The 24,225-nt window shown below is 37.5% G+C and overlaps 1 protein-coding gene and 1 long non-coding RNA gene across 4 annotated transcripts in view; both read right to left on the bottom strand.

Annotated features, from left to right (window-relative positions):
• Nucleotides 1–24,225, bottom strand: part of PDZRN4 (PDZ domain containing ring finger 4) — a 260,016-nt gene that overhangs the window by 144,455 nt on the left and 91,336 nt on the right. The gene's annotated exons all lie outside the window — the stretch shown is intronic.
• On the bottom strand, nt 3,320–13,215 carry LOC132073719 (uncharacterized). The gene is made up of 3 exons (XR_009418522.1): nt 13,149–13,215; nt 5,352–5,417; nt 3,320–5,214 (listed from the first exon to the last, which is right to left on the bottom strand). It is a non-coding gene; the product is annotated as an uncharacterized LOC132073719 (long non-coding RNA).

The following is a 24,225-nucleotide window of genomic DNA, read 5'->3' as shown; positions in this document are numbered from 1 at the left end:
TGTCATCACCTAGAAGACTCTAGTTCCCCATAAGACTGAAAGGAAGGAAGAGAAAGAAAAATTATCCTCCTGCTTTCCTCCTAGAGGGTGGAAAAAAAATGAAATGAGAAATTCTTCTATGGTTATATTTTTGTTAGCGTGATGGCTAGAGACCATCTGCAGAGCACTTTTGAATATGTCTGATTTTATTGACAAAAACCCTCTTACTTTCTTAGTTTCTAGTTCTAAGCCTTATTTGGAGATCTAAAAATGGACTGGAATTTTTTGGGTCCTTGTATTGAATCTGAGAATTAATTATCTCTTGACTCAATAAATTAGAAGTAATCTTTGCTTTCAAAAAGAGAACATAACTCAAATGTGTTTTGTCTACCTCAGAGTGAGCTCATGCTTTCTGAAGTTGTGGGTCACAGGCAGCACTGCAGAAGATGGCATATATTTATGGATGAACCATCTGATTGATCTGGTTTAAATTTTAGAAGAGATTTAGCCTTCCTCTGCAGAAAAAACAGCTTTTATTTTTCCTTCAGACACATCGTCAGTGAAATTTTAGCACAGTTAGCTGCCATAAATAAAAGAGAAAAATCATCAAACCTGATATTGGAAATAAATAATGGTTATAAATATCCTGTGGGCCTGATTTGATTATTAGTGAAATCAAGTAATTACTTGACCTCATCTTCTCAGATGATGTGTTAATCCCCTTCTTATAAACTATTAGCATATCTAGTAGGTTAACTAACATATTAAAGAAAAACAGAGCTGAAGGATTTTTAGATTTTTCCCTTTTAAAATAGCACTAAAATATTTCTTTTAATTCTACATATTTATTGGGGTTAAGCTCGTAATATGTGTAATAAAGAAGTGAAAGGCCTAAGAGTGTCTTCTAAATCTAAGAAGCCAGACATTGCTTTCCTATTAGACTCCCTATCCAGATACACAGAATTTTATCAAACTGTTATTTTCATCAAAACTTCCCAAAAGGATTGTCTGTTTCTGCTTCAAAATCTACTATTGTTACTGAGAAGATGCATTTTTGGAATGTAATACAGTCACCATAAACACTGTTCAGATTCCCTATTAGACTTGCTCCAAAACACTCTGTTAAACACATATATTTGTATAGCTTTAAATTCTTTTGCTACTGTTTAGTAGAAAACATTATAGGTTGTATAAAAAAAGATATTAGACAACTACAGACTTGAAACAGACACCAAGATGTTACCACTAAATGCACAGAGAAATAGAAATATTTCTGTGACATTTCACAGCACAGACACCTCTACACTGGTATGAGCATCATAGATTCTTGGGAATGCAGATATAGAGTTTTTGTTTCAAACTGGCATCTTGTTCCTAGTAAGCTTTAAATTTTACTGAAATACAGACTACTAAATAACTAAACAGAGCAGCAAACTTTCCTCCAAAACGAGATGGAGCTCAAAGCTAGGATTATTCAAATAATACTATTGATAAGAGTTCCTATTTAGATTTTCTTCTATGCTAGTCTAGAAAAAATGCTTTTAAATTTGAGTCATTAAATCCTAACCTGTGAAATACAGTTCTCTTGAAGACAAAAGAAAACAGGTTTTTTTCTGGCTGTTTAGTTTGAGTGCTGAAAGGATGCATCTGACTAAGCAACTCAAATAGCACTGGGCTACTCTGGACAGAATAGCCACAACTCAAAAATAAACTTCTCAAAAGCATTCTTAGAGATGCATGTGCTGTACTTATGGAAATGCTTCTTCAGAGATTTGGCTAACATAAAGATATTACTCCTAGGCACCAAACCCTTTATTCCTGATGAATGTGCCCATTCATTTTTTTTTCCCTTTTTCATACCAAATTAAGTGCAGATACTATCACTGCCATATCTAGGATAACTTTATTCTTTAACCTGCCCCAAAAAGCTGATGTGAAGGGTTAGAAGAATACTACAACACCAAAACTTGCACTTCGGCTTTGAAAATAGAAAATGTAGACAGTGTTGAGCTTCCCAGATGTAGGAGACAGAAGTTCTGCCCAAGCTATACCTCTACCCTTGTATATATTATGACATCATAATGGCTCCATCAGCTATAATAAAAAATGAATTCCCTTGACATATATTACCCATAAGTGCAGTGTAGTAAATAAATGATTCATGCAAGTTCAATTACAAGGGTATGATGTCTATAAATGCTAAGTACCTGCAAGATAGCAACAGTAAAGGAAATGAACCCATGCAGTGTTAAAAATGCCTTTCAGCCAAGATTTCTGACCATACCTTTCATCTCTTTTTACACGATTTTACATGTCTTTTACTAAACACACACGGTAGCAGTCAACTAGAAGGTTACATACAGAGCAGTGTTTCTATCCTTACTATGGATAAATCTAAAAATAGAACTAGGTTGCTCTTTGGCTCCAGAGGCAGTAAAGAAACCTTTTTAAGAACTGGAACTCCCACTGAATTTAAGACTCCACTTCTGCTTTCTGTAGGTTAAATTACTAAGCCTTTAAAATAAAAAATCTCTACCCATGATGATTTACATATATGCAGTTTAAATACAGTATCTTTTATGTTCATGTATTTTGTTTCCTAAATATATGTAAGATCACATTACAAACACAGTTTCTTATATTTTATAACTATTTATAGGAAACAATGGCTCAAAGAGTAGGTGATCTACTCTAAATCATGTCTAGTTTATAATCCTCAGCAAAAGCATTTCTAAGTCTACGTAGATTGTACAAGACAATCACTCATGGTAGGATTTTTTGAATATTATTAGCAAAAACTAATTTCTGAATGGATTTGGAGAAACAATGTTGTTTTATGCAGGCTTACAGTTATCCACTCACCCACAAATGAAATAAGGATTGTCACAAGGACTTCCTAAATTTACTCCCCACCTCTACTAGGAGACAGCACTAGATGGGTTAAAGAGGTCTTCCAGGAGAACAGAGTATCACTGGTAAGTCATTACTACATCTGGTCTTATCCCAGTGTTAAAAAGTGGAACAAAGAACATAGCACATAGTTTGAATATACCCTCCACAAGTGTATATTGTCATAATTAGTAGCAACTTGAATATTTTGGGTAGTGACTTAAATAAAAAATGAATTATGAACTTTCATTAAACTCTCAGTTTTCACAATTTCCTACAAAACAGGTTCAAGAGATAAAATAAAGCCTCCAGACCAACCTTCTCGAACCCATTTACTATTATTTTTATTTACCTGGATTTTAATTCATGCAAAATTCCTCAAAATACTCATCTAGTACTAGCAATGGAACCACAAGACTTTTTGAGATTTTTTTGATGGATGAGGGTGAATTTATATTTTTTAGGGTTCCACTTTACAATAAACAGCATATTTTAATTTCTTCTATGTTATTGTGCTTGGTTGCATTTTCAATACAATTAGAAAAATCAACAATAAATTAGGAAATTTCATGTCTTCTGGACAGGGCATTGAAGCTTCCATGTTTGATTGCAAGAGTTTTACAAGTCTACTTTTAGCAACTGAGTCTTGAAATGTCTTTCACCCAACCCAAAAGGCAGATGCCTGCAGGGTGGAGCAAAACTTCGTAATGCGAGAAATGAGAAATGCAAATGTCAGTTTGCTTATTTCACTGTTATGGCCACGAAAGTAGAAAAAATAATTTGTCTAGCACAGGAATCTCTCATTGTAATAAAATAAATGTGTGAGAACAAGGACAGATAGAGTTCAAAATTGCACTGTACAAGGAAATAATACACATATTTACATTCAAAGTATTTGAGTCCACAAGGTCAGGGACTGACATTCAGAGGACATTTTTACTATAAACAATATCAAGGAAAAATACCTCTTCTAGGTTTGATGCTCTTTTGATATCAAAACAGTATAAGACAGCTGCTGAACATGAACAGAAAGTTGCAGTACATTTTGTTCACTTTTTTAACATATGGCTGTAAACTATTAGAACTTACAGTATCTGCCACAAAAAAAAAAAAAAAAAACTTCGACCAACATATCCTTAAGTCTTTTAAAGTGGAAGTAACTAAACCTGTTGTCTAAGACTAAAACGCTTGAGTATGCAATTCCCCAATACTACACCAAAAATTTGCTGGGAGAGATTATTCATAAAATATCAATGCATCATTATTTATTAATGAATTTTAAAGTGACACAATCCCCTTCAACTCCCCTTTTCACACATGCACAGCTTGATTCTAAGCAAAGATGCAAATAAAATAAAAAGGAGGCAAATGATTTGAACTTATTTTATAGCAGCCAAATGATCTGAACTGCAGGGCAGTGTTTTTATACAAGAAAGATGCATCAGGACTTCTGCCAAATTTTATGAAGTAGTAATAACAATATTGTCTGATATGTATATTTCTTCTCAACCCTTAAGTGGATTTAAAGGCTGATCCTTATACTCACCTCCCTTGAAAACTCTACCATATTGCAGCATTTATCTTTATGAATTCCTTCAGTGGTTTTTAATTTCACATTTTCCCTTTCTTTTTAAAGCAGTAAACATTGCTGTAGAGCTGTATTAAAAATAGACATACACTATTAACTTAGATCACAAGTGTAAACAGAGGCTACCACTAACAATTCTGCACACTGATTTTTTTTTTAATTATGAAAAAAATATAGCAAAGTTCACATGGGATTTACTTCTAGTTTAGTACTGTGATTAATTTTGTGTTTGTCTAAGAATATGAGGCCCCTAAATATCCTTTCAGGGATAGCTGGAAGAATCACGCTACCAGTTTTTATTAAGTCACTGCTCTCATTGCAAGTTCCAGCATATGCCATAAGATCCACAGACAGTTTATAAAGGCAGAAACACAGATGCTGTCCACTCAAAAAAGCACTTTAACTGCCCATACTCATGTTCTTCACAAGTCTGTGCTTGGACAAGGGGAAGCAGCTCGGGATTCAGAAGTATCTTGGATTCTTGAGGCGCTTGAAAGAAAACACCACACCCTCAACTTCCCAGTGTGCTGCAGCTTTACTCCTGGAACTTTTATCTCTTAAGCATACAGCAGCAGGGCTACAGGAAGGTTATGGGTAGTCAGAGAACAAAAGGCAGAGATGTTCATACACGTCTTTGTCTTGATCAAGATGCACAGAGTCTGTTCAAGACTGAGTCTGCACTACCAGTTGTGGCAAAACTGCAGTTCCAAAACAAAAATCTGAGTCACAGTTCTGCTCCTGATGTCCATGCTCAAATGCTATAGAAACATGGGGATAAAACACATCAATCCCCAAATGAGCTCTTCCCATAACCCACTCTAGGAATAATCAAAATTTCTAAAAGGGCAAATACAGCTCCCTGTTCACTCAGACTCAAACAACACCAAGCACTTACTGCTGAAATGGAGAAGGAACCTGTCCCAGCAATTCTGCTGTTAGAGCATGTGTCTCCTGAGTCCCCCTAAAAAGGTCAATGAGAAGGATAAACTTAGCTCCTCTAACACATCTTCTGGAGGAGATGATCTCCATCTCCTCATTGTGGAGAGAAGCTACAAAGATCAATCTTACTTGGTGAATACCCATTGTAAATATGCAATTAAACAGATATTACTGTAACTTGAACAGACCATTAAGTGAGTAAACTCCAAGTATCTTAGCAGACCAAGGCCACAGAAACCCTCACTTCTTGGATCCCCTTGCTCCCTAAGGAGTCTCTGCTAGCAAGTCTTAGGTTCTTGCAGATGAGGGCATATAACCAAAAAAAAGCTGACATTATTTTAAGAGGTTTAATTAGCTTAAATAGAAAAATCTTAGAGGGATATTATTTAGAATATTTGCTTTCTCAATTCTTTTGACTCCTGATTATTTTTTCCTCACACTTGGGTAGCTCTTTCAGTCTACATTGAACTTTTTTAGATTAAATTAAGGTTAGCAAAGATAGGACTAAGAGATTTACCAGGTTTTTCTGTTGTTTTAAGATTCAACGATCACAAAAGAATACTTCAAAAATTCTAATAAAAACTTATGAAATTAAGATTTACCAGACAGGTTTGAAATCTAACTTTCCAAACTGCAAATGTCTGGTGATATTAAGAACAGAAATACTCCAGGGGAAATAAAATTGCTCTAGATTGCATTTTTCACATGTTGGCATCAGTGTTCAGATTGCCCAACGATTCAACTAATCTTTTTAATGACACCTTGCAACAGGCAATTGTAAAGGTGATCCTGCTGTTGCAGTAATGGACAATCTGACTCCTGTTTGATATGGTGGCTATTTTCTGAGCCATCATTATATCTGTAAAGGTATCAGTTTTGAAACTAGCAGTTTATTGCTACACATGATCTGCTTCAAATGTGATAGATCTCATTCTCTCATGCCCATCAGATTTGCATCTCTATTTTCTTCTTATCCATTTTTCTTTTGCATCTCGAGGCAACCTTGTGCATTAGTGCTATTCAGTATGGCAGAGCCTCACATTAAAGCATCAGTGTTGTAAGTGTGGATTTGCCATACAGTTCCATCTTGGAATAAAATATGCCAGTATTTTACTAAAATAAGTTCCACCACTGGAAATAAACACCAAGAGAAATACTTTTCCATACAGCATTCCTTTTATTTTCCAGAGCCCTGCTTAAGAAAGACCTGCAATTGACTGATTACTTAGCAACCTCACCGAGTCTGATAGCCTCACGCTGTGATAATGGAACTATCAATGCAGTTATAATGTACTTACACTCTGCAGATAGCTGTTTCAAATGGAGCAACATTCCCTTCCAGCCCAATGCTTCCCTGCAAGGCTGGAAGGCCTGGTAAAGATTGAATAGATACCCTTTAAAAGAACAAGTTAATACAAGGTTTCACTGACCACTGGTCCTCTGTGCTGCATTAAATGTTGCTGAGGCCAATTTTTTTTTCCATTCTATTTTCTTATTTAACATCAAGTTAACTGATTTTCTGTGGAGAAGAGCAAAGTAATAAACATCTCTAATGTATTTTTCCTACTTTATATTACTTCTCAGTAAAAATATCAACATAACCAATGATTACCAAGTAACCATCTTCCATGCTATTAGCATGTAATACGGCCCAAGTTTTTTAATGAGATACTTCACAAAGCAGACCAGTCCACATCATGAGGATATCATTTACATCAAAAAGGTACTTATTTAGTTGTAAAATGTGACAAAAGGGCAGCATTTACATAAGTGCATGAACAGCAGCCAAATCTAAGACCCAGCTTCACTGTCTATATCTGAAACACAGACTGTCTCAAGGCAACCCTCAGCTGGGGAATAACTTGCATTGACTCCATGATTCAGAAGGCTGAACAATTGCTTTATTAAGCTATACTGTATTACACTACATACTAATACTATACTCTATACTAAACTATACTAAAGAAAAACCTATGACCCTTTTCAGACAGTCAGCACACAGCTTTGACCCAATTGGTCAATCAATCAAAACAACCATCACCAGAGTCCAATTAACAAATCACTTTTTTGTAAATAATCTCCATGACACATTGCTCATGTGGCAAACGGCAGGAGCAGCAAATAGAGATAAGAATTGTTTTCATCTCCTTCTCTGAGCTTTCTCACTGCCTTCCCCAGGAGAAATCCCGAGAAGGTTGTGCCTGCTGCTCTCTGTGAAGCGAGCTGTGGCCACAAACATATTATAAAAAAACACCCCAAACAAATAAAACCAAACCAACCAACACAACAAAAAAACACCCCACATGCACATGCCCCCAAAACGGCAAATACAACTAAAACCAAGTAAAAAAAACCCCAGACCCACATTTCTACCTCATTGTAAAGAGCATGGATGGCTCAGCTCAGATCCAAAAGATGCACTCCATCCCCCAAAGAGTGGCTTCATTCACCACTCCTGGGGCCAAGCCCTACTTCATGAATCAGATGGTCTGAGAAAATGGTAATTCATATAGGCCAAAGTTGTGCCCTGTAATAATATATGTAGTGAAGTTATATGTAGCATTCAAAAAATAAATGCCACAGGGCTCAGGCCATACTGGCTACATTAATACAATCACAGTGGGGCTCACAAAAATCTTACCTAGTTTTAAAGTTCTTTGTCATATAAAGAAATGAACACGCATCACAGATGACCTAGCTGCCCCTCAGTACCAGCACATCATTAGACACCTGCCCTAAACACCTCCATTCCTCCAGTTTAACCTTTATCATTTAGGTATCTAAACATACTCATCTAGACTTCACAGGTAGTCTCTCTGGGGACACATAGGCATCTCTGGAGATCCTTTTGTTTTTTACCTCAGCTACAGTGCTCTGGCAGAGATGGCCATTGCCTTAGAGACTTTACACAGAGCCTGGTTTAAACACATTTCAAAACTATAATGCCTCAATTTGGCTTGTGAAGCCATGCAAAAGGAATCATTCCTCAATAGAACCTAAACTTGTTTGTAAGCTTGATTTATAGTCAATTTTATCACTAGTAGCAATTCACAGTGCAGCTAAGTAAAACATCTTCAATGGGTTGTAATACTTTTTTTTTTTGATAAGCCCCTCCACACCACCTTCAAAGTAGCAGATTATTGGCACAAAAGAGGAAAAGAAAATCAACACAGCTGTATAGACTTCATATTATCAGGGCAAAAAATGTCAAATAATGTTAGTAGGTCATATGCTCTCAGGTTGGCCACAGAACAGTATATAACGAAACAACTGAAGTACATTGAGAATTTAGAGAGAATGAAGGATTTGGAGACAAGAGATCAAGCACACCATCTGTCCCTAAAAATGGAAAAAGCAGTCAGAAAGAAATGAAAAACAGTCCTCTACTTTCAATAACTTGAAAGACAATAAAACAAATTATTAAACAATCAATTTTTAAAGACCTTAAGGATAATGTGATAAGGAACGCACAATTTGGGTTTTCCAAGAAGAACTCAGGCCAATCTCATTTCCTTCTCTGACAACCAACTGCTGTATTGGATAAGGAACGGGCAGTGGTATCGCCTGACCACTGAAGCTGTTGATGCTGTCACACGTGACATTCCCAGAAGCAGAAGAGAGAAATATGGTCAAGATAGAATTGCACTCAATTTAAAGGATTTATCAGCTCTTCTCCATCAAGCTGAGAAAAGGTATAAAGAAAATCTGCAATTACTTGTCTCAGGTCCTGGAAAACCTGCCATTTTTATGAATGGCTTAGATGAAAATAGTTTGTATGTGTATAAACCCTGCAGATGTCACTGTGTTGATGAATTTTTTGCAATTTTAAGACCAACTTTGAATAATCTGGACTGGACAATGCACAAGCACATAAATATATTGGGAACAACTGACTAGACACCAACAGGACAAAAAGTTTGTAGTGATAGCATTTTACCAGAAGAACAAGAGAGACAATAATAGCCTTCCAGTATGGGAAATTGTTACAGCCAGGTGACCATTAATTGCTTTCTGTGTTCACTGAGAATAGAGAGAGTTGCAATCATCCTAATCTGCTCTGTGAGAATGGACTGGTTAAAAAAAAAACAACAAAAAAACAAAAAAAAAAACAACCCACAAACCCACAGCTATAATACAACTCTTTCCAATGCTTTTTAGTCATTTGAGATTGGGAAAATACCAACACAGGTTTTCCATATTCCTTAGTATTTGTTAAGGATGGTCATGAGTTTCATCCTGAACAACAGAGATTTGAATGAGAATAGATCTTGAGGTTTCTTCTCAGATTTCATATCCTAATGTCCTGCAAAAGCAAGAACTGTCATTTATCTATGGCTGTTCTTTGACTAGGCTTTCATTTACATTGGGTATGCATCATCATCATCCTTATTTATTTCTCTTTCCCTCCACAAACTAGTAAAAACCAATCAAGACAATAGAAGCTCCATTTATATGTGCATCTTCAAATTACTGCTAATTCAGTATTCCATTTTAGCTGTTAGTAGAGGTTCACTGTTTAAGCACAAGAGAACACCAGAAACCACAGTGGTAACTTGTTAAAACTGTCTGGAAGATCAGGAGTTGTGGGTTTGCATTAAGAGGGGATGAATAGACTTGACTACAGAATCAAAGAAAATACACAAAAATCCTTCAACAGAGAATAAGTACAAAGTCAGCAAGGAAATTAAATGAAGCTTGCAGCATTTCTTTACTCACCATATCCTTAGAAAAAGGCTTTGATTTTATGGGTATCAGATTGAAGCTTCTAGAAGGAACTCTTCCGTAAAATTTATGTGAAAGCTTATAGCACAACATTCATGCATTGCACTGTGGGGTTTTTTTCAGATGACAATATCTATGTTAACTTCTTGCATCCAGATAATAAATATGTTGACAGTGGAACATTAGGGTGTTTATCAGTTCTGTGATGGATAAAACTATACTCTGAACAAACAGCTTGTGAGACTGACCTTGCACTAGCCACATGTGAAGAGCCACTCACCTGCCAGAATAATATTCTTTTTTACAGGGAGTGGGGGAGACAGCTTTTCCTGTCAGGGTAGTTTTACAATGGAATATTGATACATACTGAAAAACAAGGAACTGAGGGAAAGGACTTAATACATTTATGACAGCTGCCACAATTTGGCACTATTTTCTGACTTAGTTGAAATTGGACAATAAATCAATAAACCTCTAGCTGATTGTTACTTCAGTGAAATATGATGCAACATAATTTAGAAGGTGATTTTAAGGAGTAATTCTCTGGAGATTTTATGACACGCATTTGAGGTTTTTTTTCTTTTTCCCCATGAAAAATGCCTTAAATCCATGTGTAAAATTGAAAAGGTTTTCATCCAACTAACCTGCTTTTGTCTCTTTCTTACCCTGCTTCTGTTTTCAGTCATATCAGCATTATTACAGGGCACTGTTTTCAGACTTGAAGTCATACTGACTTTAGCTGGAGAGATTAAAGCACAGAGAGTAATGCAGTTCATACATGCAGCTCAACTGGGTCCTGCTTTTTCTGAGCACACTTCCACACCCACATGCTTCAGCCATCAGAGCACACACTGTATTCTGAAATTGAGCTTATAGCAAAAAATTTATGACTTCCTTTCTTACCAAAGTAAAAATAATTTGTGTTTTAAAACTGCAGTTCCTTCTATTTCAATGTGTTAAGTGGTTTTGTCATAAAAATTCATGGGCTAGCTGCTGGAAAACCAATCAGGTTGACAGTTTAAACACAATTACTCAAGTGACCCTATGCAGTTCTGCTGCATATGTGAATCCCATCACCTCCTTCAGTGACATAAGCAGATAGGCAAATTTTAGATTTGCATTTTAAATACATTCCACAGTACTTCAAAATTACATTCCATAGTCCCTATCAAATAAGATTATCTTCATAAAGAGTAAAATGCAACTTAAAAATAAGAATGTACGTTCATGTACTTAAAATCCAGCTGCATCCTCTGCCACACTCACATATACCCTTAAGTATTTGCATTTACCATGCAATAACATCTTCCCTTTAATTTTTTTGTTAAATTTTGCATATTAATCAGCCTGATCCAACATCACACCATACTTGATAGTACCTCCAAAGATAAACTAGATCTGTTAAAGATCCATGATGTCACTTTGTCTATAGCTATAGTCAACAAGAGATGACCTTTCAGTCCCATATATTCCTCAGAGTGTAATTAGACTTACTAAGCAATCTCTAGATTGACTTAAGTACTTAGCAGGGTATTAGCAAGAGTTAAACTAAATTCAAGCTTCAGTTGCTTTAATTAATATAGAGTTTGAAAGCTTTCATTTAATGTGATAGTAGGGAGAGAGCAGACATTGAGACCTGGCAACACTCATCTGTCTGCTGTCTTAGTAGAGAATACAGTAAAACAGCAGCAAACAACATTAATTATACAGACAACAAACTGTGATTAAGAAATGAAGGGTTTCCTGCAAGTTTACTGACAGGTGTGATGCTGTTAATTCATTAACTGCAAGATATGAAGTAATAATTATACGGGTAATTTTGATCATTCTCTGCAATACACCATAGCTTATAATACTTGAAAATGCCACATGATAAGTACTACAGACAGATTAACAGTCAAACCCTTAAAAAGCAAACCTTTAAAAAAGTGCAAATTTTCCATTAAGCCACAAATCTGAATTTAGAGTAATCCACAGTCACATTCCAGAGTAAAGGTGACTGACATGGAATCATGGGCAGGAGGAATCCTGAATTTCAGATGAAATTCAGTGAGCACACTGCATCTGCAAGTGAAGGGACACACAAAACAATGTCAAACAAGCTGTTAATCTTCAAAAGGCTGATGTGATCCTGAGACAATTTGCTTCACATACCCAGTATCACTGGCCACCTTTGCTCTGGGTTACCAGATAGAATTTGCAGAATAAAGACATGGGTCAATCTACAAGGTCAGATTTACTTTGTGAAAAAATTCACAGGAGAAGATAATTGCACTTTTCTTCTGCATTCTCTTCACATTTTACCATCCCAATTTCTTTAATGTTTTATGAAGAAATTTTAAGAAGGTATTAATATTCTTATATATGTAATGTAATGCCAATTTAACCAAGAGGTATAACTTAACTGACTGTGAAGTTTTAAAACAATTCAGCTAAACAAGGACAAAATTTGGAGGTTGCTCACATTTTGATTTAAACTGTGCTAATACACTAATTTATACACTGCAACAGTTTTACTACTGTGACAGTTTTAATATTTATAAGGAACTGGTGTAAGCACAAATACCATTTGAAAGAAGCGAGAAAAGAACTAAAGAGAAAAATTGAAACTGCACTGTCTTTCACTATACACCTTACAGCATGTATTGGGTTTGCATGGTCAGATTTTGGAGCAAGGCCTTCTGAGAGATGGCTCCTATGAGAAGCTTCGGTAACCTGCTCTGTCCACAGAGCCAATGCCAGGAGGCTCCAAGACAGGCCTGCCACTGGCCAAGGCTGAGCCAATCAGCAATGGCAGTAGTGCCTCTGGGATAACAATTCAAAAAGGGAAAAAGTTACTGCATAGAAGTAATTTTGACCAGAGAAGAGAGGAGTGAGAATAAGAGGAACAACTCTTCAGAGACCAAGGTCAGCGGAGGAGGGGAAGGAGGCACCAGAGCTGAGATTCCCCTGCAGCCCATGGTGCTGGCCATTGTTGCCATTGTATTGCAAAGGTTCCATACTACTGTCCCTTATTGCAAGAGTTTCATACCTCCTTGATGTTTCTCACAGGCAACACCTCCAAGCACTGACTCTCCCTTCTTCTCACAGTAGCCAACTGACTCCAGTTCCCCTCTCGACTACCCAATCCACTCTTTTATAACACGCTTCTCATTAGCTACAGCTGTGGCCCGTTAAAGTCAGGCCTGTTCCTAGTTTTTGATAATTGGCTCAGCTGCAACTCCTTAAGGGTAAGATTACTTTCTATACTACCTTTATTTGCTTATATTCTATCCCCCTACAGGCCGTGGTGAGGCAGCAGTGTCCCTGCAGCCATGGAGATCCCCCTGCAGCCAGTGGAGGAGAGCACACCAGAGCAGGTGGATGCCTGCAGGCTGACCTGTGGGAAGGCTGCACTGGAGCAGGCTCCTGGCAGGACCTGTGGCTGCATGGAGAGAGAAGCCCACCCTGGAGCAGCTTTAGGACTTGTGACCTACGCTGGAGCGGGCTGTTCCTGAAGGACCAACCCTGTGGAAAGGGACCCACATTGGAACAGTTCATGATGAACTGTAGCTCGTGGGAGGGACTCAGAATGGACAAGTCCATGGAGTACTATCTCCTGTGGGAGGGATCCCATGCTGGAGCAGGGCAAGTTTCTTTTCCCTGAGCTGGAAGCAGCAGCAGAAAAAACATGTCATAACTGACTGTAACCCCCATTCCCCGTCTCTCTGCTCCACTGGGCAGGAGGAGGTAGAGCCTGGGAAGGCAGAAGATGTGATGGGAAGGTTTATTTTACTTCTCATTATCCTGCTCTGATTTAGATTGGTAATAAATTCAGTTAATTTCCCCAAGTCAAGAGTGTTTCTGTGACAGTAATCAGTGAGTGATGACTCCTTGTCTTTATCTCAACTCATCAGCCTTTCATTGTATTTTCTTTCCCCTGCCCAGCTGCAGAAGGGATAGAGTTGCTTTTGGTGGGTACATGGCATCCAGCCAAAGTCAAACCATCACAAGCAGTCAGTAAGTTGCAAAGAGATCCCACTTTTCATGAAAACAGGAGAAACTCTCCTTTAGTTGTGAAATATTTGGTGCAAAGAAATTTGCATAGTGCACAACCCTGATAATATCCATTCTAGCCAAGCAGCAGCACATACAGGGAAAAATAGAAGTGTTAATTTTATCTGCTTAACATCAGCATCAGTGAAACTGCAAGTATAAGCTGAAGGCACATTATCTTGTAATCATTTCTCAATGCACCCAGGGACCAGTTTTCAAATTAAACATGAGCAAATGAAAAGGCAAACTACTCCAAATATGAAGTAAAATGTTCCAGTTTAGGAAGATTTTCCCCCCACACAAGTTTTTACCTGTTTAAATAAACAGGTTCAGTTAAACCACTGTAAACCCATGTTCAGCATCCTGTGTTTTATCTCTCACTGTGAATATGATTACTTTTTGGATCTTAGGGGAAAAGGGGCGTTATTTGATCAGTAGTTTTTGACTACTGGAAATACCTTCTGATATTAGGTATGAGCTCATGGGGACTCCTAATAGGTTCTGAACTTTTTTTTTTTTAATGACTTCCCCTCCCACCCCCTCATATTCTTAATATGGGTCCTGGCTGAATGAATCTTTCTAGGGGGTCATTTTCAAAGAAGTCCTAATGATCACTGTGAAAACTAAAAGTCTCTTGGTGTTTCCCCGAGGCAAAGAAATATTGCATACCAGAAAGGGTGTATAATAGATTTTTATTTTGATTAAATGTTTTCTAGATCTCATATTCCAGTTAGAGAATCATTTTAATTCTAAACCTTCACTAAAAACTGATTGCTGGTTTTGGAAACTGGCAAGTCAAGTCACAATTCATCCATCTGCCTGGCAAAGATACTATCTACATGAGGCATAATTACCTAGGAAAGGTATTATTCCATCCAAATGTATATATATGCAAAGGAAATTGTTCTTAAAGAGGTCAGTGGTGGGTCACAACAAACAGCTCAACGATTAAACCAAGATACACATCCAGTCATTACATTTGCTAATATAATATCAACCCATTGTTCTGCACAGCTTCCCCCTCACCACATCAATAGAAACCTATACAATCTCCTACATTGTCTATTCCTATCTGGAGACAGAAAACATAAATTATGCAAGGTATCAATAAATAAGAGCTCCTAAATGGTCTCTAACAATAAAAACTGCTGACCTTATGCATGGCTGAGTTGCAAATCCAACAGAACAACAACCAGATAAATACTGCTAATAGCCACAGTTTAAAAATAAAAAAAATAAAAATGACAGAGACCATGACCTTCTAAACAATGCATGTTTTTTATTCTTTACATTCCCAGAAGTCATCTCACTGGTTATTTGGTTTAGCCCTTTGGAGCTGAAACTTAGATGTCTGAAGCTTCTCCTCTCAAGATCTTTGAAGACAAAGAATGTGTCCCCATCTCTGCACAGAGAAGGTGGACACTCAAGGCTCTGGCTTCCTTGCAGAATTGAACCATTTGAAATGAACAGGTTGTGATGGACCAGGCTAAGCAGAAATGTCCATATTTTTCATGTAGGCATTGATAATAGATTCACCAATTGACAGCTCACTGTCCATGCTGAGCACGGTTAGAACAGATTTTTTTTGTTACAGAATTAAGTCTTTGACTTTGAACTCCTGCCATTATGGGCACAACTTCAATACCTGCATGCCTGGCAATACTGAAATGTTGAAAGAGCTCAAATAAGCTCCTAATAAAAGGATGGTTTGGCTGATAGGAAAACAGGGAAGTTTAAACATAAGAGCAAGTTAAACCATTTCAGGAGCCTATTGTCCACACTGGAACCAAGACCAGACAGGACCAAATGATTTAGAATCCATTTTCTTACACCTATAGTCAGCAACATGGTATTGACTTTTTTTTACATGAAAATATAAAAGCATCTTAAGTGAAAAGGCTCTATATAGAACTATCCATTTCTCTAATATAAAAAATAGTCAAATTATATGTTTTGATGGATATGGGAAATTAAAATTAGTCTAATCTCTATTTTTTGCACATCTTAAATTGAAAATTCTTCTTTTTGTAACAGTGTTTTCTGCCATTCATTTTAAAATCCCCACACTGTGTAAACTACAAAGAATTAATCCCTTAGGCACAGAGTTTTTAAAGACAGTTACACAGAAATTTAGGTCATAATACTCTGGCATTTTCACCCTAAAAAAATTCTATTATCAAAATACAAAATATACATAAACAATGCTACTCCATTTTTAAAGGTCTCCCATTAAGAAAAGCTTTAATAAATTCCTGTTACCCCCTACTTACACACAATTCTAGCTGTGATTGTTGGGTCACTCTGTTTTCACAAAGGCAGTGCTGCCTTTGTGAAACAGTTTGGAGAACTCAGAGCAAGAAAATACAGAGAATCAGGAACTAGGAGGAAAAAGGAAGAATATATCTGCCTGCAGAAATTAATCATAGAACTACAGGGCAAGTTTTTTCGTGATATGATGCATTTATGAATCTTGAAATAATTCCAAAAACTTTAAAAATGGCTTTACCAAAAGAAATGGAAGAAGTTTTAAACCCACGTATTTAAAAGAGGACTGGGGCAATTAATTATTCTTTACAGGAAACAGGAAGCAATTTGTGAAGAATAAATTATAGCAACGAACATATAAAAGTACTGTAATTATTATGTTTTTCCAGAAAACTTCATCTGCACAGGAATCGAGAAAACCTAAAGCCAAAACTGACTTTAAGGTTTTCACCTGTAGGTCAACCTCCTTTTACCTATCAGCCAGAAATCATCAGTTCAGAGAGAAATCCTAATATATGTACTCCAGTTGTGTAGTGATTTAATTCACTTGCTTTCATAAATAAGCTGGATACATTAGCAAGAAAAGGAGACAGTAAACTAACAGCAGAGCAAATGTAACCTAGTAAAAAACTAAGTTATTTTTTAATATTCAGAATTTGAACCCAAAATATTGCAAAAAACAAGAATTTCAAGAACCATCTTGGATCTAATTTTTCTCTACTATCAATGGTGCCTAGAACAGACCCTTTGTGGGCTATAAACTATCAGTTGGCTTTCAGATGAAAGATGATGTCTTAAAGTATTAGTAAACTTGCACATGAAAGAGGATAAACTTTGAAATACCTATTTGCAAATGCCATTGAAGGAACAGCCCCCAAGGAAGTCTTGCATCTGTGCATGTAGTTTGGGCAACAGTGCACCAACTTTCTATACTAAAAGTTTGAATCATATATTGCTATATAGAAACGTTCCCAAGATCCTGCTGAAGATTTAGAAATGTTTAGGGATAAGGAAATATTTATTGTACTCACACAATATAATTCCTCTCAGTCTAGTCCAGCACAAAGCAAATGTTTACAAAAGAGCACTGTTGGGCATGTGTTACATATCTTTATTTTGACATGTGTGTTTTACATTTTCAGGTACATTTTATCATGGACATAATTATATCAGGTAATTTGTATGGAAAGCTTAAGGACAAAATTCCAAGGCAGGAAGGGGACTAGTAGATCATAAAAAAAACAACTTTGACCAACTGAAAATAAATAGCAGGAAGCCAGAAGTGGGCATTTGTCATTGTCAAAGCCCAGATTTACATTTAAGCTGTGAAAGGTAAGTTGCAAGGCAGATTTTGTAGCATTAAGATCCTCTATTCATCATTCTTGTTGTGCTCTGAAATATTCTGAAATAATTTACAATAGTCTCTATAGATAAAATATTTTCCATGAAATTATTCTGAAATTGAGTTTAAATATGAAATATTTACCAAGTTATAGCCATGTGGGAAGGACAATTCTCCTAGAACCCCAAATAGGAAGAAAGCTGTGAGAAGTGCTGCCACACCATGGTGCACATGATGGGAAGCACGACCACCTCCAAAAATCCAGACATGACATCATCATCAAGGAATTATATCAGCCTGTTGCATCATGGAGGAATGCAACTCAGCTACAGCATCACACAGAGGAAAAAGAGCAGAGAATCCAAATTTGGGTCTGGTAAGCTGGCACACCCAGCTGCTAGCAGCTACCTTCCTCATTAGCATCAAGAAGTTTAGGCTGTGCCTCTGAAAAAATGGCTGTCAGCATCTGAAAAAATCAAAATTATCCCTTTTTACTGCAAAGGCCTCTAACTCCTGTTCCATGTCCTTCTCAAGACAGAAAGTTGCTGATCCAGGGACTATCTCTGTTCTGCATCGCTGGCCATGGGGGGAGTTTTCTTTCTATTTGTTAATTTCATTTTTGCCTGCTAAGAGTCAGTGGGTTTTGTCAGCTATGGATCCTATGAAGAAAGCTCTGTGTGTGTGAATCTGCCTTCAGCACTGAGCTGGAGAATGCAGCAACCCCTGGTGTAATGGAGCTCAGCCCACGTTCTGGCTCTGCACCTGCCTCGGTTCCCTGTTGTTTCTCATTAATCCTTACTGACTTCATGTACCTGCTCATGGTCTTCTTTCTTCCTCACTTTGACATAAACCTGGTCTCTTTCACCTTATCAACCTCCTTCCTGATTGATGCTTCTTTTTTCCCTCTCCATGTATGTAGCATGAACAGAAAACTTTACTGAGTAAAACTAGTTATTTCTCCCACTTACAACAGGACATGGAAGCTTTGTATGTATTTGGATTCCTCGCTTTGAACTCTCCCCCCTTAACTTTCAAACAGACACTTCATTCACTTAATGATTCACTGTTATACTCTTAAATTTGAGGAGGAGTTATTTTTTCTGTTTTCAGAGGAGCTTCTGTAAGCTAATGCATTAATGCAGTTCCTGTAATGAAAAATCTCATCAGTGACTGCAAATACACTTGATGTCTTAGTAAGACATACAGAAAGACCCTGGTTTTATTTGTGTTTATTGCTTCCTTCTCACACTTGTAAAGACTATGTACAGCAAGTAGAGAATGTATGGCCTGACAAAGAAAAGCTGAAATGCCATACAGACACCAGGAAAAAAACCAAATGCATTCAAGTGCCAAACTCCTCAAGATCTGATTTGAAGATTCTGTGTGTTTTATTCTCAATGACAGCTTTGCAAAGCACCTGTAAGAACAGGTCTGTCTGTGATAAAGCTGTTCATGTGCGATAATGCTCTGCAGCTTCAGTTTTCAGTATTAAAACTTATGTTACTGACTTCATTTCTGCAGCACCACATTATTCTGTACAAAATGAATTCTGTACATTAAACACTCCAGAAACGTGCTTGAAGAGGACAAATGAGATCAAAGGACAGACTCTACATCACATTTTGTTGAAAGCACATTCAGCCATGAGATCAAATGGTCTGTGTCAGATTCCACTGTAATTTCTAAAGCAACTTCTTTCAGGCAGGGATGAAGCAGCTCTCGCACTTTGTGATGTATGATAAAGTCAGCTTGATTTAAAAGATCAATTATTGTTCCACCAAAAGCCCACAGCCATAACCAAAGACTTCACAATGTGTTAGTGACATAGAAAGTATAAAAAGCTGTCCCAAAAAGTAAAATTAGAAACTGTCATGCAAAATTCTGTGGCCAAAGTTTCTAAGGAAGTTAATGAAGGCTTCAAAGCAGGCTCAGTGATGCTGTGATCTGCAGTGAACCAGCTGGTGTAGGCAGGACCTCAATATTGCCATCAGACACAGGGGCTCTGCCAACAAGCACCTTTGCACACTGGACTGTGCACACCAGGCTGCTACACGGAGGATACAGGGACATGGTCCCCACAGCTCTGTCAACCAACCCAAATACAGCTTGCTTGCATCATTTCCCAGACCCAGTTAACAAGGAAATTAATGTTTGTTTCAAATGAGGATAAATCAAAATGAAACAAAGGATTGTTCAGAGAGTCTAGAGGCTTCAGGGACATCTCCCCAAGAAGAGGGAAATTATGATTGACAGTTATTGACATAATCATTAAAATTTGCAATACCATTCAATTTTTCTGCACATCAGCTTCTCTTTATTTTCACAGGAAGCTCCTCCACACAGCAAGAAGTAACAAAGCTTGCTCTGCAAATTCTTCATTTCCAGTATCAGACAAGACAGGCTACAACATTTCACTGATTCTATAAGAGTCTCTTCTGAAAATTACACCAACCACATAGAAATAAGAACTTCAGGTTAAGCATTTGACTCCTCAAATAAAATTCCAATATAGGACTGTGGAAACAGCCAGTGAGTGGGGCAAAGGTGAGAAAAATACAGGAATCAGAGCACACTACCAGAAGTTAAAAGAGCGAAAGGCAAAGTAAGAGTTATAACAAAGGTACCTTATTTTGATTGCTTTTCTTTGAGACAAGGCACACAACTGTTTGTTAAATACAGTAATGGTGCTGCTCATTATTATTTAACTTCTTAGCAACAAAAAGAATATTAGTCACAACATTGAATAATTTGCAGAACAATATTTTTAAAGATATTGTCACTCTTTTAAAGTGCACAATACTTTCTGTGAAGAATTCCAGAGTAAAAAAGTCACTACATTATTTGAAGATGGAAGGTTTAGAGATCAGTTACCATAAATAGGAGACTAATTACACCATTCAGAGCCCTGAAAGCACAGAACAATTATTCCGAATGGATGTAATTCAAACCCACAAAATCTGCCAGGGAAAACTTCAGCTGAGGCAATGTAATATCAGTAGAGAAGCCAGAATACAGAATGATATGTTTGATTGTACCAACCCACAGAAAAGATGCTGCTCTCCATGGAGTACAGAGCCAAGCTACTCCTATGGACTCAGAGGCCACTGGCACTGAGGAGTACTCCAAGAACAGTGTTGTATCCTGGATCAGGGAAACATCTGGAGTACCATGGGCAAGGCAAAAGGAGCCACAAAGTCTTCTTGTAAACAGTGGGAGCTTCCTGCTCCTCCCACCTTTCTACAGACAGCAGAAAGAGCTGATGCTCTGTGCAGCCCCTGCAGAAACTCTGTTGTCTCCACTGACAGCAGAGCAGTGATGGTTTGTGTGAGGCACCACACACAGGGCCAAGCAAACACCCGAGTCCCCCTGAGGTGTCACTGACCACCACGCAGGTACCAGGTGCCACTGCAGCATCCTAGGCATACTGCAGCAGCAACAGTGGGTAAAACACAGCTCTGGGCTTGATACCAAGGTCTCCAAAGCAAACTGTGCAATGGAGAATCACATGCCATGAAAGGACCCATGCAAGGATGAGGAAGAATGGAAAAGATCACTCTGGAAACCCAGCACTTTGCAGATGGAAGATCTCACTCCCTCTTGCTGACAACAGGAAAAGGGAAAGGAGGTTGTGGTCAGAATGCCAGTGGCAGATGTGAATATCTGCAGCAGCTACTAGGCTGCTCCTGTGCAACAGGAACTTCATTTGAGGTGTCTCAAAATTCACATCTTACCAATCTCCCCCCACAAATTTTTTAAGGTATAGCCAGAAATATGGGACTGGTCTTGTAATCACTTAAGATTACAAAGTCCATCAGAGCTTTGTAAATACAACAAAAAATTGTATTTTATAGCCAGTAATTTATAAATGTTTCTTCAAGTAGGAAGCATACAAAATAGCAGAGAGTACAGTCACATTCCACATAATATTAGGCAGTTTAGATTTTAATAATAATCTTGTAACATTTAATTATAATGCTTTGTAACATGCTACACACACACTGTAGCATATTTTGTTCAGCTGATAAAACTTTTTAATGAAATTTTGCTATACTTTCTATTGTTACTTCTTGGCTAGAAAATGGAAGACTCCATCATTTTAAATCTAAGTAATGAATTGTGCAAATTATGAAAGTGTGGATTAGAAATACTATCTTTCCTAAGAAGACCACAACACATAATGCTCTGAAAATTAAACAGAAATGAATGAACTCAAGATAACTCACACTTGTGTAAACTACTAAGTTTACACAAGTAGTTTTTCCTCTAATCTTGCATAATCAGCCCAGGTCTGCTTCTACTACTCTGTGTTGCCATCATCTGGGCTGTTTGCAGAAATGATCAGCTGATATGCATGCTAGCATAGCAAAATGTAGCTTTTTACTATGAGAGCCCAACAATGCTTAGGCATATAAAATGAAAATAAAAGGGTAATTGACATTTGCCCCCTCCAAAAGATGCCCGAGGAGCAGAGCACACGCTGTCACTCAGTGTTCTCACACACTCTTCAGAGAGACACAGAGGCCACGTCGCAAATAGAGACACAAAACATCAGAGAAGAGCTACAGTTCCAATTAGGACAAAATCAGCCACTCTAGGCAATAAAACAACGGGAGCCATCACAACATCGATACCTGAGAAATACTGCCACTTGTTATCTAACCGTATCGCTCACTCCAAACATTCCCCAGGAGATTCAGAGCCAGCCTAAACACTTCAGAAACCATCCAGAGCCGTATGGCACTGCACTCTTTCATACCTCAGGAGTAAAAGTTAGCCAGAGCCTTCTGACAAACTAAAGTGATTTATTATCACATAGCAGAACTAATGCGTTCTGCTTTACAACTCTCCTGGTAGACTAGGAGAGATGTTGCATTTATTACCTACAGTACATAATGCCCGCTGCAGATCTCTGTATTATTCATAAGACTGGCTTTTTTGTGCCATCATAATGCTGATAAATTATAAAAAAATGCATATTTTATTTCAATTTCTAACATATTTTGGTACACATATCAATCCATCACATTGCTGTAGAAGAAATAAGCATTATTGCTGACAGCTGTTGACACGTTCACCTCAACAGAGATGAAACAAAAGGGCTGCAAAGGTTGCTCCCACTCACAGCTACCTCTCCACTTCATTAATTTTTTGTGGTTTAATATTTAGAGAAGGCTAAGTAAAAATCAGTGCCACCAGAACCGAGGTGTGCCAAGGAATGGAACAATACAATGGATTAAAAAAGCCATTAAAAGTAGAAAGGAGTATTCAATTTTCACTTCAAAGGTAGATTTCTGCCAGCTGAGTGGCTCCAAAAAATAAATATCACTTTCTAGATCAAGATGAGTTTAATTTCTAATGTGGCTAATTCAGGTGTTACTGAGTTATACAACTAGAGATGCAGGTGGGGTTAAAACAAAGGTTATTTCAGCTTCCCTGTCTGGCTGATTTCCAATTCTTTCTCCTCACCTGCAGGTAACATGAGCACATAGCACAGAGAGCACCCTCCACCACTGCTCATCAGCCCTGATAATAAAACCATCTCACTAAAAATATTATAAAATCTGAAAATACACCCTGCACTCAAACTCATTCAGTTATTTTCAAATGCATAGTCTATACTGATAGATAGATGTAAGTTGAATTATCTGCCTGTTATTAATTTTTTTGCATCAGTCTTGACCTTATGTTAGCACCATTCATTGACGTTAGCGCCTTCTGCAGAATGTAGGTAACAGGGATAGCCCGAAAGATACTAAGGTACCATGAGACCTGTGAGATTTTTGTAAAACTATTGATTAATAACATAAGACATAAAGCAGACATGAGTATAATCCTTCTAAACTATTAACTTAAAAAATCCCAGATTTTGTAAACACCAAAACCCTGTAGTTCATGACCTATACTCTCTTTTGGAAGGCTTAAATCATACTATTCCCTACCCTTTATACTATTCTCTTTTGATTTCAACTTGAAACAAAAACTACCAATACTATTGCAATTCAGTTCTCTGCTACTTCATTAAAGAGCTACTAATATTCATTAAAACGTTGTTAATATTTGCTGAGTGATCACAGCACAAATGCAAGGGAAAGCGTACGACTTTAATCTGTGGCAGGCACATCTCGGATGTCAGGCAGCCTTTTATCTGCACACACACATTCTGTGTGAGGGGCCCATGCCTGACATACAGCCACGGCTTTTAGATCTACGAGACCATTAACATAATTGGCTCTGGAGCAGATGAAGGGTTGCTTGCCTTAAATCCCAGCAGCAGGCTAAAATATCCAACTACTACTCACTTTTTACACAACAGTCTTTCTAAAAAAATGGGCTCTCTCCCTGAATGAAGAGGAAATTTCACCTTGAGCTCAGCCAGTTGTTTAAATCATTAAAGGGGAAATGGATTTCCTTTAACCAGCACTGGGCATGGACACAGCCCTGCCACATGGTGTGACCTTCAGCTCTT

This window comes from Ammospiza nelsoni, chromosome 5 (genome assembly GCF_027579445.1).
Source record: "Ammospiza nelsoni isolate bAmmNel1 chromosome 5, bAmmNel1.pri, whole genome shotgun sequence".
Classification (NCBI taxonomy): domain Eukaryota; kingdom Metazoa; phylum Chordata; class Aves; order Passeriformes; family Passerellidae; genus Ammospiza; species Ammospiza nelsoni.
The sequence above is the reverse complement of the archived record's forward strand: the minus strand, read 5'-3'. Positions and strand labels throughout refer to the sequence as shown.